This window comes from Trachypithecus francoisi, unplaced genomic scaffold (genome assembly GCF_009764315.1).
Source record: "Trachypithecus francoisi isolate TF-2019V2 unplaced genomic scaffold, Tfra_2.0 Lachesis_group16, whole genome shotgun sequence".
NCBI classification, from domain to species: Eukaryota; Metazoa; Chordata; class Mammalia; order Primates; family Cercopithecidae; genus Trachypithecus; species Trachypithecus francoisi.
This window is the reverse complement of record NW_022681461.1, coordinates 27,275,798-27,290,800: the sequence shown is the minus strand read 5'-3', so window position 1 is coordinate 27,290,800 and position 15,003 is coordinate 27,275,798. Positions and strand designations below refer to the sequence as shown.

General features: G+C 44.5%; 1 long non-coding RNA gene across 1 annotated transcript in view; it reads left to right on the top strand.

Annotated features, from left to right (window-relative positions):
- The first annotated feature begins 3,223 nt into the window (after positions 1–3,223).
- The window catches only part of LOC117098481, a 129,878-nt gene continuing 118,098 nt past the window's right edge, over positions 3,224–15,003 (top strand). Inside the window, exon 1 of the long non-coding RNA XR_004443429.1 lies at positions 3,224–3,763. This is a non-coding gene — a long non-coding RNA (uncharacterized LOC117098481). The remainder of the gene's footprint in view (positions 3,764–15,003) is intronic.

The window sequence follows — 15,003 nt, the reverse complement described above, 5'->3', positions numbered from 1 at the left end:
CAGCTTGGGTGACAGAGCAAGACTGTCTCAAAAAAAAAAAAAAAAAAAGATTTTTGTGACACTTTGTATAAGCTGGAAAGTAGTTGAGGGTCAGTAAATACTGAATGAATAATTTCGAAGGTGAACACACACTCCTGATTATTGGGTCAGATTCTTGAACTTGCCCCTCTTGACTTTACCTGTCCATCAAGGTTTGCTTGCAGTCGCTTGAACAAGCCAGGCTGTTCCACACCCCAGTACCTTTGCATGTACTGCTCTTGGTGCCCGGATTGGAATGCTTTCCATTAATCCAAGTGGGCTGAGGACATCTGACCTTTTGACACCTGGCACCAGGATTGTCTGTCATCTCCTTTATGAAGCTTTTCTTGGTTAACTCTCCCATATCCAGAATGAGCCACTCTATCCTGTCCAAATTTGATTGCACATATCTATTTAATAAGAAATGACTGGGCCCTTTGGGAAGTCCCTGCCCACACCCTGTGCCCACGTGGAAGCCATAATCAACACTTCATTGAGACCCACTTACCCCCTTGTGACCTCTCAAGCCACCCCAAAAGCATTTCAGCAGTGCGGATTTGACTGAAATGCTCACAAGGGGGGAAACTGGAGGGCTTACACTGAATACCATGTGGCCAAACTTTATAAAAATCCCCATTAAAAATCTTCCTTCATTCCCAAAGCCTTTTCTCCCACTGCTAGCTGCCTTATCTCCCCTATCCTTTCCAATGCTCCTCTCTCCACTCTCCTCCAGCTGCACTGGCTCTAGTCTCCTCCCACCCCTGGATTCTTCACAGCTACCTCAATCCCATTTAGCAATTGAGTGCACTCAGCCCTTTCGGCTTCATTATCTGGCATCCTTGAAGCTTTAGATTATATTTATCAGATCTCTTTGAGATCAATCCCTCTTAAAATACAAGGGTATTGTAAATAGGCAACAAATGTATTCTCCTCTTGCTAGAGACTGGAGCAACTTGAGGGCAAGAATCAAACCTCATACACCTTTGCATCTCTAATGCAAAATATTTAAATGTTTGTGATATGAAGAAAGAAAGAAAAGAATGTAGCTACCTATTAGAATCCCTAAAGTTCTACTTTAATCATGGTTTTCTCCTGTTCGAAGATTTTCTACACCTTCTCAATTAATGCCTTGGCCTCAACTGCCATTTCTCCTTGACTCCAGCACTGTGCTCAGCAATGATGGGCCTTCTTTCCCTTAAGCCCACACTGCATATTCTTTCCTTCATGTGTTCATTTGGGTTGCCCCTTCATGCCTGGAGTAACCTATGTCATTTATGAGGGTGATTGGTGGTGGGTTACCATCACCCTATTGAAATTCAAAGTGGATGCAACTTGTCTCGTCTTGTAGGTTCACCCAAATCCTTTCCACTCTTCAAGACTCAACATAGGCCTTCATCCCTCAGGATACTTCACTGAGGTCTCCAGCCCAGGCATGAGTCTCTGTCGAGTCCTTGGGATACAAGCCTTGAAAGCACTCACTCTAAGGGCACTTAGTTATTTGACTTGCTCTGTTGTGGAATGTGGGGGATGAGGCTTTGAGGCCATTCCTCTTCTCAGACTGTGGTCATTATTAGGGCTATTCACAACATTTTTCAAGGTTTTCTCCACTTCCAGACTTGCAGGAGGGTTGTATATAACTTGGCATTGTGTGTGGCTGATTTGCTTTGGCCAATGAAATGTGAGCAGAATTGGCATGAGTCCCTTTGGAAAAGAAGCTTTCAGGGGAAGAAATGTTAAGAGCTGGTGAGCGATTGACCACACTTTCCTTCCTCTGGCATGGTGATTAGCAATGTTTGAGATATGTGGCAGTTTGCCTGTTAGCCTGGGTCAGCTGATTCACAATGGGCATCTGGTAAGGGCAGTAAATATACCTTGTTAAGCCATTCAGATACAGAGGTTGTTACTGCAGCACAACCTATCCTATCCAGACAGACTATAATTTCCTTGAGGGCAGGAGACATGCTTAACTCACCTTTCTATCCCCTATAGAACATAGTAGAAGGTCTTGTGGATGCTCAGTAACTACTGCTGATTGATTATGTATACCAAGATAGGGTTAAACTGTATGAGACTGGAGAGTGGGACTTGGTCTCAGAACTTCAACTTGAGATCTCAGTCTCTGAAAAATCAAGATAAATATACAAGATGATTCTAATTGTATTCTAATAAGATTCTCTGGAGCACAAGTCTGAAAAACATTTTCTTTTGAAAAAACTTTGTTAAAAAAAAAGAAGATTCTTGCATACAGGGAGGCAGAATAGTGTAATCAAAGGAATCTGGGCTTTCAACCTGGAGAGACTTGAGTTCAAGTACCAGCTCTGCCATGTCCGCAACTGCATGATCTTGGACAAGTTATTTAAGCTCTTTGAGTCTTGGTTTCTTCATCTATAACAGGGATGATATCACCACCTACCCTACAGGATTACTGTGGGGATGAAACGAGAGAATGTATGTAAAGTACCTGATACATTATGTGTGATCAACAAATGTCATTCTTTTAGGTCTTTGCTCCCACCAGGTGTGTGTGAGTTGGTGCAAACTCTTGCTAATTCTTTGAGAACTCCCCTTTATTTACTCCTTCTGAGATCTTGGTTACTTGCACAGTTCCTGGATTTATTTAACTTTGTCCAGGTCAGATCCTTAAGGTTTTCCATTTACTGCCCCAGGCACACCCTGGCCTGAGAAATTCTATCTACGACTGGCTGGAGTTGGCACCAGCCCTTGGCAAATAACTTCAATTGGGAGAAAAGTGTTTTTGAGACAGGCTCTCTGCTGCCAAAATTTTAAATAGGGCCTTCTCTGTGGGAAGTCTGGTCAGGGCAGTGAACGGAGGTGATCTCCCCAGGGAAGAAAAAATTTAAGGCCAGGCATGGTAGCTCAGGCCTGTAATCCCAGCACTTTGGGAGGCCAAGGTAGAAAGAGTCCAGGAACTCTTCAAGACCAGGAGTTTGCTTGTGCCCAGGAGTTTGAGGCCAACCTGGGTAACATGGCAAAACCCTGTCTCTACAAAAAACTAAAAAATTAGCTGAGCATAGTGGCATGCACCTGTGGTTCCATCTACTTGGGAGGCTGAAGTGGGAAGATTGCTTGAGCTCAGGAGGTGGAGGCTGCAGCGAGTCATGATTGCTCCACTGCACTCCAGCCTGGGTGACAGAGTGAGACCCTGTCTGAAAAAAAAGAATGTAAGATATCCCAGTGACCAGTTCCAAGAAAGCCCCACCTGGGCCTGAGCACTGGCTCTAATGGCAGGCAACTGATTACTCTTTGAACTCTGGGATCTGTCAGTGATGGTGGCAGGGGAGTCTATGAAATTATCCTCAGTGACTGACTCCTTGGGCCACAGGCTGGGGCGTGGTGTGGTGATCCAGGGGTTTGTGTTCTACTGGACTCCTGGCCCTGTGAACTTTGTGTTTAGGGGTGGAAATATTGTCCCTGACTGATGTCCTTGAGGCCAGCTTCCTCTGCCTCTCCCGCGTAGCTGCAGCTGTGATGTGGCGTGGCCAACCCCCCCAAAGGTGCTTGTGTAACTTGTTTTTCAAAGTCTTGGCAGGAGCTCTGGTCCTGAAGTGAGAAAGGGTGTTTACATTCTGGAAGAGCAGTTCTGAGAAGTGTCTCACATCAGGGCTGTCCCTGACCAATCCTTGCTCCCCAGTATCTCTGGAAACTTCTTTTCCTCTGGGATGGCCGGTCACACTCATAGAGATGATCTTGGACCTAGAGGAAACAAGCCTGAACATGACGGAAGGTAGGTGCTGAGCAAGTGTTTGTCTGCCACCCAGGGTTTGCTGCCTTGTGTAAACTGCCCTCCCTGGAAAGGCAAGGAAGCCTCTCCAGGACAAGGCTGTTGTTGCCCCAGTGCCTCGTGCCATGCCTGGAATAGAGCACAGTGCTACAAGCAGGTGTTCCATAGACATGCACTAAGTAAATACATTGTGAAAATACATGGGCAAGAAAACATTTCAGAGGTCACATTGGTTCACGTTCTTAATTGACACCAGGTTAACAGCTTTCTCTGAATGCTACTTACATTAATAATAATGGTTACTATTTATTAAATACCTAGTGTCTGCCAAGAAAAAGCAGATATTATTTCCTTAAATCCCACAATAGTTCTGCAAATAGGTAGACTCTCCCCAGTTAATAGCTGACAGCGCAGACTCATGGGCACAAATCTGAGAAACTTGCCTGAAGTTCACACAACAAATCAGGATTGAAAGCCACTGCCTTGGAGGCCCTGATTTTCATCTTTCTGTTTCTCTGTGAGGTCCCTTGTGCCCTGCTCACCTCCTGCTGGTCTCTGCTCCTGCCACAGCAGTCGGGAAACAGGAACCTTTAAAGGAGGCTGATGTGATGGGCAGTTCCACCCCTCCTGGGGCGGGGAGCTGTGCATTCTTGCCATTTTTTCCCTCTTGCAAATAGGCTTGAAGTCAACGTAGAATGGGCAATGGAAAAGCAGCCCTGTTCCAGATGTCTGCTTTGTCATACTTTAAAACACCCACCCGTGTTGTGTTCAGACCTGTCCATCCTTCATTCTAGCAGCCCTCCCCTCCTGCCCCACCACCTGTCTCCATACACAGCTTTCCCTCTTCCTTTGCTTCCTCTTCTGATGGGTGTGAGGGCCAGATTTCACTTCACTAGAACCACCTCGCTACCAGTATTATTCTAGGGACAGGCCCTGGCACAAAATAAGCATTCAATAAGTATGTGTTGAATTGCACGTTCAATTCCAGACAAAGGAGGAAAAAGCTTTGGATCCAGAAGAAAATAGAAAAGCTCCGAGTGGGGGTTGGGGTAACAATGAACTTGATCCTCTATCCCCTCTTTCCTCCCTCGCTGCCTCCCTCCCTAAGCCCAGGCAGCAATGTACTTAGTATTACTGCTGTCATCTGATTACAGTAACATCCAAACAGATTGAAAAGCCCCAATCAATGCCAGAGCTGAAGTGCACACACTGGGGGTTGTTTCCTTGGAAATGTCGCAGCTGTAATTACTCTCCAAAGAGAAAAATCCAAACAACTTTCTTGACCCTCTGGGGAGAGGAAGTAACAATTGAACTACAAGGGGCAGAAAGTCATTTCTGACGTGCCGTGTGCGTGTGTGTGTGTGTGTGTGTGTGTGTGTGTGTCTCCACCTTCGCGGTGTACTGTCCAGAGATCGCCTTTGACAGCCCTGCATTCAAACGCCCGGCTGTGGGTCGGCGGCGCGGTGCCTGCTGCTGCAGCCGCGGTGGCTGAGATCATGCTGTTGATCTTGTTTTACAGAGAGCAGCCCAGCCTGTTGTGCCAGTACAGAATGTTCTCTTCTGTGAACTGAGTTTGAACTTTTCCAACCCACTTTGTTTGAGGAACCACACAGACAAAGAGGGTAAAAGACAGGGAAGATAACCCCCAAATTGTTGAAATCGTGGCGCTCTCTCGGATTTTGGCCTAGATCATTTGCTTTTTCGCTACTCAAAATTGACCATCCCAAGCATGACACTTCCTGGAAGAACAAAGCGCCTGTGATGTCCTTTTTCTAAGACAGGACTTGGCATCAACTTTGGAAATTAACGAGTCTGTCCCTGTCTCTCTTCAATTTCTTTTTTTTCCTCGTAGGTGTTCAGGGAATAACAGTAATAAAAGTTATTTTCCTATAAAGGAAAGATAAGGCCCCTTGTGCTGGTGACTGCTCTCTCAGTTGTTCAAGCTATTACAATATTCCAAATAGTGTCCCCAGTTTGCTGCTATAACTGGAGGTAATTGATTGTAAGGATTCTGGGTCACTGGCCTCCATATAAACGACCAATGAGGGGAGCTGTCAATGCTTGGTAAAGTAAGGTGGTTGGAAATATCTTTTCAAAAACCATCTTCATATAGCAAGACCCCATCTCAAACGATGACAAACAAAAACCACAACTTTCAAGTGAGATGAGGTCCACAGGAAAAAACAACCAAAAAAACCAAAGCCATCTCCACCTAGTCATAGAGGTGAGTCTCCAGTTGTTTAGGGGGTTGCTTGGAGTATCTGAGCAGGAGACCTTTACAGCATAGACAGAATGGTTCAGTGCAGTGATTTTCCAACTTACTATTATTATTTTTTTAGTGATAGTAGATTCCTTTCTTTGGAGTAAAGTTCACCAAACACTCACTGGTGAAGCAGGAAGAGCACAACTTGGAAGTGTGAGCTGTGGATCTGAAGTGTGAGGTGTTGGTGTGAGCCTCCTTCTACTTAGGGGTGCTCATGTGATACGGGGAAAGTCTCATCTTCCGAGCTCAATTGGTGAAAGGAGCGTAAGGCTTGTCTTGTGTACTTGCAGAGTCATCTGTAAGTGCCCAGTGTTAAGCCACTGTACCAATCAGAGATTCTTCTTCTAAATTCTCAGTTCTACCACCTACTTCATAGTTTGGGGCTGCTGTCTTAGGGTTTTTGCTGACTGCGGGTAATAAGGAGATCTCTAGGAGGGAGTCTTCTGAGATGGGGCTAGTTCCCAGAGATTCCCTGTGACTTTTGTTGTTGTTGAAAAGTCACGTGTCAACATGGCATCAGAATATTGGTTAAATAGTTCACTCATTCTATAAATGCCCCCCTGAATGCTTGCTGTGTTTAAGTTGGTGGCTGGAATCTAGGGGTTGAGAGATGAGTAAGATAATGTTGACTGCCTTCAAAGAGTTGATTGTCTAGTGGGAGAGGCAGAAATACTCACACACATGATTCATAACATAATATTTAAAATGCAAATGACATCTGGGCATGGTGGCTCACACCTGTAATTCCAGCACTTTAGGAAGCTGAGATGGGAGGATCACTTGAGCCCAGGAGTTCCAGACCAGCCTGGGGCAACATAGTGAGACCCCCATCTCTACAAAAAATAAAAAATACAATATTTATAATATGAAGGAGGTTGATACATGCTCAGTAGAGACACATATAATCGACTCTGATGGTAGAGGAAAAGGATGAGGATTCTGATAGGAAGTTGAGGCAAGAGTAAGCTAACAGTAAAGAAAGGAATTAAAGTCTTCGTGGTTAATAGAATTGCATGGTATATTTGGGTAATGATACGTAGTTCTTGTGGCTGAATGGTTGGTAGAGTTATGTGGGAAGAAGCAAAAAAACAGATTGAACCTAGATCAGGGATACTCACTTCCCCCTGTTGTGCCCCTTGCTAACCTTTCTTCCTGAATTTGAATGAAGCCTCAGGATTCTTTTCAACATAGTTCTCCATGAATCAGTTGGGACTGGCACTTGGGATGGAATCATTTGTCATTCCCGGCTTGGGACTTAAATCCCATGCTTACATATTGTATTTATTTTGGTTATTCTTGGGAGTTATTGCATGTTATTAAGACCAGAAGGGTAAGAGAGAATGGCACTATTCAATCTGTGTTTTGGTGAGGTAGCTGATGGCCACTGGAAGGATCCAGGGGAAAGGTGAGAGGCTGGAAACAGGGAGACCACTAAGAAGATATACAAATCATCTGAAATAGCATGAGTGGGAGGGAAAAGTAGACTGGACAGATGAGGCACTGGGGACAGATAAATGATTCAACTCAGCAATGACAGAGGGAGAAGACTTGACCATAACTGAATTTTCTCACCTGCGTGACTGGATATGGTTTGGATATCCAAACCATATCTGCCCAAATCTCATGTGGAAATATAGTCCCCAATGTTGGAGGTGGGTCCTGGTGGGAGGTGATTTGATCATGGGGGCGGATTTCTCAGGAATGGTTTAGTACCGTCCTCTTGGTATGGTCTTCACAATAGTGAGTGGGTCCTCATGAGATCTGGTCATTTAAAAGTACCTCTCCCCTCTCTCTGGCACCCGCTCTGGCCATGTGATGTGCCTGCTTTCCCTTTGCCTTCCACCATGATTGTTTAAGTTTCCTGAGGCTTTCCCAGAAGCTGACCAGATGCCAGCATCATGCTTCCTGTACAGACTGCAGAACTGTAAGCCAATTAAACCTTTTTTCTTTATAAATTACCCAGTCTTAGGTATTTCTTTATAGCAGTGCAAGAACAGCCTAATACAGTGACTGATAGGAGAGAGGAGCCAAGAGAAGGAACACAGGACCAGGGTCTTTTACTTCTCTTTTTATAAAGGGAAAATAATGAGTTGGGTTTCAGACAGGTTGAATTGGAGGGGTCTTTGGGACATCCATGGAAAGAATTCTAGCCATCATTTGGAAATACATATCTGGAGTTAAAAGCCAAAAAGGTAGTTCAGGATTCAGCCACATAGAGAAATGCCTTGGGAATAAATGCTATCACCTAGGATGAGAGCCATGCAGGGCCTTTATGGGCCTGAAAAAGGAGAGCCAGGTTAGACTTTGAGAGGTGCCTAATGAACACCAGAGGAAGAGAATCTGAAAACAACAATTCCTAACAATGCGGGGTGTCATTAGTTAAATCCAGTCCTCTACTTCTGTGTCTGATTTTTCTTTAATATAGAACAATGACTCACCTCAATGTGGCCTTTGGTGTTTGAAAATGAACAACACAGGTAGCTTTCTCCTGCACATCCTTTATGGGAGTGTTTCTCAAGCTCTCCTGATAGTTGACCATGACCCACAGTGAGAAATAGACTTTATATTGGGACCAACAACACAGATGTCTATATAATTATTTAACTAAAGCAAAGGGCTTCATGAAACAGTATCTACCTGTATCTTCTGAAATTAATGCAGATACGTTCTATTTTATTTAAAAAATGCTAGTTGGGTCCCACTATGTTGGTATCACAATCACTAATGTGTTTCAAACTCGCAGTTTGAAAGACACTGAGTTGAGGAACTGGTTTCTGGAAGTCCACTCTCCCTCTAGTGGTTGGTATCTTTCAGGACAGACTCAGCTCAGCCTGAGGATCAGTGGAGAGGACTTAAGCCCATCTCCAAAGGCTTCCATTATGTGTTGGGATTTTTAGCTTTGGGAGGAAGTTTAGGTGAGTCCTACCAACAGGTTTACTTGTGATGTTCCCAGGTGCTAATAATAATAATAATAATAATAATAGACTTTTATACAGTCAGGCCCATAATATACGTTATTAACACAATTAGTTTTAATACTAAGCCTCTGAGGGAAGTTCAGTTATACTTTGTTTTTGCAGATGAGAAATAGCAAGGCTAAGAGAGAGAACTTGTCCATGATCACACAGCCAGTAAGTGGTGACACATTTGAACTCAGTCAGTTGGTTTGCAGAGTCCAGTGCTTAATGCTGATATTCAGAAAACGTTCTAAAGAGTTGGATAGTGAGCTGTATCTTCCTTGGTTCACCTGTGCTTCTGTGCCACGCCTTGCTAAGAGACTTCTGTGTCATTTAGCAAGGCGTAGTCTTTGCATTGTACACTTTAGACCCTCTCTATGTGTGACTTCCTCAAGTTTGAAGTTTCTTGGATTATCAAATATCTGACATGCTATCATGTCAGGAGCCAGGAAAGGCAGGAGAGAGAAAGAGGAATGGGGCAGGGGCTGCTGAAAGGGCCTGAAGCTGGGCTGGAAAAGGCAGTCTGAGGGGATGGAGTTCTAGACCCTTATTATCTCCACCTGGCAGCAGCTTCCCCACTGACACCCTTCCTTCATCCTCACCCCTAAGAGTCCAGCCCCCTCCGTGTCTCCGCCAGGCTTATCTGTGCAAAGCAGCACTGTCGTCATCACTCTCCTACTTCATGCTTCCTGCTGACACTGCAGCCTCATCTTGTCCCAAAGTGAACTCTTCTCTCTTCCTTCTGTGCCAGCTCTCCCTTTCTGCCCCCTCCCAGCATCTACAGGATACAGTTCTGGGTCCTCAGATGGCCACCCCAGACTCATGGTGGGCCCTCCTACCTTCCCCACTCCTCTCCCACTATTTGTCCACGTGAAGCCCAGCCTGGCAAGTTTTCTCTCTGTCCCTGGATGCATGGTACTTGTCTGATTTCAGTGCTGAGTCCACGTGACCTTTCATGGAATGCATTCCCCTCCCCATTTCTCCCCATCCTTCAAGACCCAGTTCAGGCCTTGCCTCTTCCCTATGGCATCCCCTTATCTCTTCCTTTATTTTTGCATCTTTGCTTTTTATAGTTTCCATTGATCATGTCACCAAATACTGTGCAATATTTAAATAGTTTGTGTTTTAAGCTCTCAACCAGATTCATTCATTGATTCACTTTAAAACTATTTATTCAATTGCCTATTAAGTTTCGGGCACAGGAAATTTAAGGAGAGTGAGGGCAAGAATAGGTGCCATAACTCCAGCATCCACAAAGTGGGCCAGCACTGTCAAGGCAGTGGAGAACTGTTTTTGTTAACCCTTTATTTCCATTCTCCTGGGAAAACATCCTGATTTTCTTTTGGTCACTCTCTTCTAAGTCTTAGTCCTTGTGGTATGAGCAGGGCTGACCTCTCCTCCTTGAATGAGAAGTGGGCATGAGGCCGAGGCCTGGCCCATGAGAGAACTGCATTCCCTTGGTCACAGATGTTGGTTCAGAGATGAGTCTGTGACTGTGGCTAGGGCAGTGAGAACTAGCCCTGGGCTCTTGCTAGAACTGTCTGGGCTGTTAAGCTGATAGAATGTGATCCTGGAGCTCTGGCAATTATTATTCTTATTTTATTTTTTTGAGACAGGGTCTCACTCTGTTGCCCAGGCTGGAGTGCAGTGGTGTGGATCTCAGATCACTATAACCTCCACCTCCCAGGCTTAAGTGATTCTCATGCCTCAGTCTCCCAAGTAGCTGAGGTTACAAGTACATACCACCACACCCGGCTGATGTTTGAATTTTTAGTAGAGACGGGGGTTTCCTCATGTTGGCCAGGCTGATCTCAAACTCCTGACCTCAAGTAGTTCACCTGTCTCGGCTTCCCAAAGTGCTGGGATTACAGGCATGAGCCACTGCACCCAGTCTCTGGCAATTATTATTGCCACCAATGGAAGAGGGCCTGTCTGAAGATGAAGGCAACGTGGAGGAGATCCTCAGAGTAAGGGAATGGAAAGAGATTGATTCTGGATAACAGCTTTTGAGCACTTCGATAAAGCCAATACTATACCTTGAAGCCAATACATTCTCTTATGGGTTACGTTGATTTCTGTTGAGCTTCTGGAAGTCACAGCTAAAAGAGTTCTAATTATTGCAGTGTGTGCTTCATGCTCCATGTTCTATGATTATCTGCATCTGGCTTGAACCTCTTCCCCTAACCCCAACTAGCCTGGACTGATTCCCATCCCAAATCAGGTTGGGTTAAAGGGCAAGATTCAAATGAATCTGGCCGGGCGTGGTGGCTCACACCTGTAATCCCAGCACTTTGGGAGGCCGAGGTGGGCAGATCACCTAAGGTGAGGAGTTTGAAACCACCCTGGCCAACATGGTGAAACCCCATCTCTACTAAAAATACAAAATTAACCTGGTGAGGTGGCAGGTGCCTGTAATCCCAGCTACTTGGGAGGCTGAGGCAGGAGAATCACTTGAACCTGGGGGGTGGAGGTTGCAGTGAGCCAAGATCACACCATTGTACTCCAGCCTGGGTGACAAGAGAAAAACTATCTCAAAAAAATAAAATAAAAAATAAAATGAGCCTGGGGATGGAGGGACGATGAAGAGAGGTTGGTTAATGGGTACAAACATACAGTCAGATAAAAGGAGTAAGTTCTGGTGTTTGACAGCACAGTAGCGTGACGATAGTTAACAATAATTGCATATTACAAAATAGCTAGAAGATAAATGTTCCTAACATAAAGAATGATAAATGCTTGAGGTGATGGATATCCTAAATACCTTGACTTAATCATTACATGTTGTATGTATTTTTCAAAATATCACATGTACCTCATCGCTATGTACAATTATGTGTCAAAAAATAGTTTTAAAGAAAAGATGAAAGTAAGTCAATGACTTTAGCATGGCTCTGGTCACAGACGAGTGCTATTTTTTTTTCCCCACATAGACTCCTTCCCACAGGGCCTGGGGCCTGGTGCTGCTATCCTCCTAGCATTCAGGGTGTATCTGGCACTCCTGTGCTGGCTCATGTCAGCCTTTTATACAGATAGCCTGTATTGCATCTCTGAAAAGAGATAAGGGCAGGGCACGGTGGCTCATACCTGTAATCCCAGTATTTTGGGAGGCTGAGGTGGATGAATCGCTTGAGCCCAGGAACTCCAGACCAGTCTGGGCAATATGACAAAACCCCATCTCTACTAAAAACACAAAAATTAGCCTGGCGTGGTGGTGCACACCTGTAATCACAGCTACTCTGGAGGCTGAGGCACGAGAATCGCTTGAACCTGGAAGGGCGAGGTTGCAGTGAGCTGAGTGCAGGCCACTGCACTCCAGCCTGAGTGACAGAGCCAGAGTGAGACTATCTGACAAAAACAAAAGAGGATAGGATCCTCATATTGAGCAAGATTTATAGTAATGTGCTGATAAGCCTGTAGTGGGCTTATAAACTATAAGTGGCTGTGATTAGGTTACAACAGAGAAAGGAAAACTTACCGTAGTCTTCATTTTAATAATGCCTATGTGTGGGTAGTGGCTTCTGAGTGTGTGTTTTATCTATTCTCTGATAAATTCTTATAAATCAATTGGCATGTATTTAATAAGCACCAGCTATAAATTAGAGACCAAACCTTTTTAGTCATTGCACAGCCCTAAGCAGTAGTTGCTTAATAAACACTTTTGGTAATGAATTATGCTTTGCAGCCCTCAAATTACTTAGAGATATGATCGAGCAGAGGGAGTACACAGTTTTGGTTTCCGGTATAGTACTCATCTTCACCCCTGGTCCAAGGAATGACCAGATATTCCTAAGCTAGTGGGAGGAATATTTTCTTTTCCTCTAGCATTGAGTCTCAGATTCTTGGAATGTTGTCAGTCTCAGAAGTCAGAGGTTGGGGAACATTTTAAAATGCTGTTAACAGAACAGATTATGCCTTGAACTAAATCACATTTATGCCTCACCTTAAATGTTCCTAGGCTGCCTGGGATGACTTCTTGTGCCTGCATTTAGTCTCTGGCTCAGGCTACCCGTGGACACACCCTTGGATTAGCCCCAAACTAGAGCTTCTCCAGTTGAAGGTGTCCCTCTTAAGTGCTTCTGCCTGGTGAATATTTGGAATATTTCAGGTGCCCTCTCTGGCCCCTTTTACTTAAATCTTTCTGTAATAAAATCATAATAAAATAACTTCAGTGACCTTCTGCTAAGGAGCCCTATAAAGAGCTCTGGTTAGAGGCACTTCCAGAAGTAAGACCAGCCACAGTTCTTCATGGGGGATGAGTCAGGAAGGGCCATCTTACCAGCAAATATGATTTAATTACGACCGCTTAGGAGCGAGACTTCCCATTCTGGCTAGTTCCTATTAATAAAGCTCAGAATCCTGAGACAGAACAACACCTTCCCTCCCCCAGATATCTCAGGAATCATTAGACTTTAAAGATCCAGCAACAATTTTATTTTTCCTATAGTTGGGAGTAGGGAAGTGTGGCCCTCACCTTCCTTTCTCCACTGGGGTTCAGCAGGCGCTGATTTTATGGCAGACTCAAAGGCAGTGTTCTCAGCCTTGGGGCACACTAGAATAACCTGGGGGCTTGAAAAACTATTGATGCCAGGTACCCCTCAAGATTTTGAATTATGTGGTCCAGGCTGTAACCTGGCATCGGGATTTAAAAATCTTCCCAGGTATTTATAATGTGCTGTAGTTGTATGATCTGATCAGGTCCAGGAAAAGAAAAAAGCTAAATCCAGACTTTGCTTAAACAGATCATCATTGCCTAAAATTGATTTTCTATATGCCAGAGAATATGGAATAATAAGAAATATGACGTTGTAATAAAGACATCTGGAAAATTCTTTTGATTGTTTTTTATTGTAACTGGGGAGAGTAAAACTCTTGACTTTGGCTTGGCCTGGTGGCACCTGTAATTCCAGTTCTTTGGGAGGCTAAGGTGGGAGGATCACTTGAGGCCAGGAATTTGAGACCAGTCTGGGTAACATAGTGAGACCCTGTCTCTACAAAAAAGCTTTAAACGTACCTCTGTCATGTCAAGATATCTTCCCCAAAGTGAAGCAAGTTTGAAATGAGCAAACATCAGCGAGTACTACCATTCTCAAATTTCCCTGCCTCCCATACTGTCTACTTGATTTTCCTGTTTTGTGTGAGGAGTTAGTAGAGTTGTAGCATATTAGAGTAGATAGGGAGTGTTGATATCCTTGATTCTGTTCTCTTCAATTTGCAGGCAAGGAACTAAGGCCCAAAGAGTTAGAGGATATGCCCAGGGTCACATGGTCAAGTAGTGGTTGTAATGACATTCTTAATCTTACCCAACATCTAGTCCCTATTTCTTTCTTTCTTTCTTTTTTTGAGACGGGTTTTGCTCTGTCACCCAGGCTGGAGTGCAATGGCACGATCTCGGCTCACTGCAACCTCTGCCTCCCGGGTTCAAGCAATTCTCCTGCCTCAGCCTCCCACGTAACTGGGATTACAGGTACATGCCACCATGCCCTGCTAACTTTTGTATTTTTAGTAGAGATGGGGTTTTTCCATGTTGCTCACGCTAGTCTCGAACTCCTGACCTCAGGTGATCCACCCGCCTCGGCCTGCCAAAGTGCTGGGATTAAAGGCATGAGCCACAGCACCCGGCCCTCTGGTCCCTATTTCTTTCTTCTCAGCCGAATCTCAGTTTGGGGCTCTATTCCTCTTATTGTGACTCAGAAGAAGCTGACACCATTTGCAGCTCCAGCATACATCTTGGTTAGTCTAAGCCAATGAATGAATGTCATTCTCCTGGCAACTGCTGTTGATCTAATGGTAAGTACATGACCCAAGATGGATCAGTCAGACTGAAGGGGAGGACTTATGTCCCATGCTTAAGCAAGAAAATTCTTGTTCTGTCTCTTGCACAAACCTCCATTGCCATTGGGAGCCATCTTTTCACTGTCAGTGGTCTATCTGATGCAGGTTTCCAAGTACAATTAGAACACCACTCTAACTATCAACGTCTACTAAGTGAGGTGTAATTACACTACACAATTGCCTCACAATGT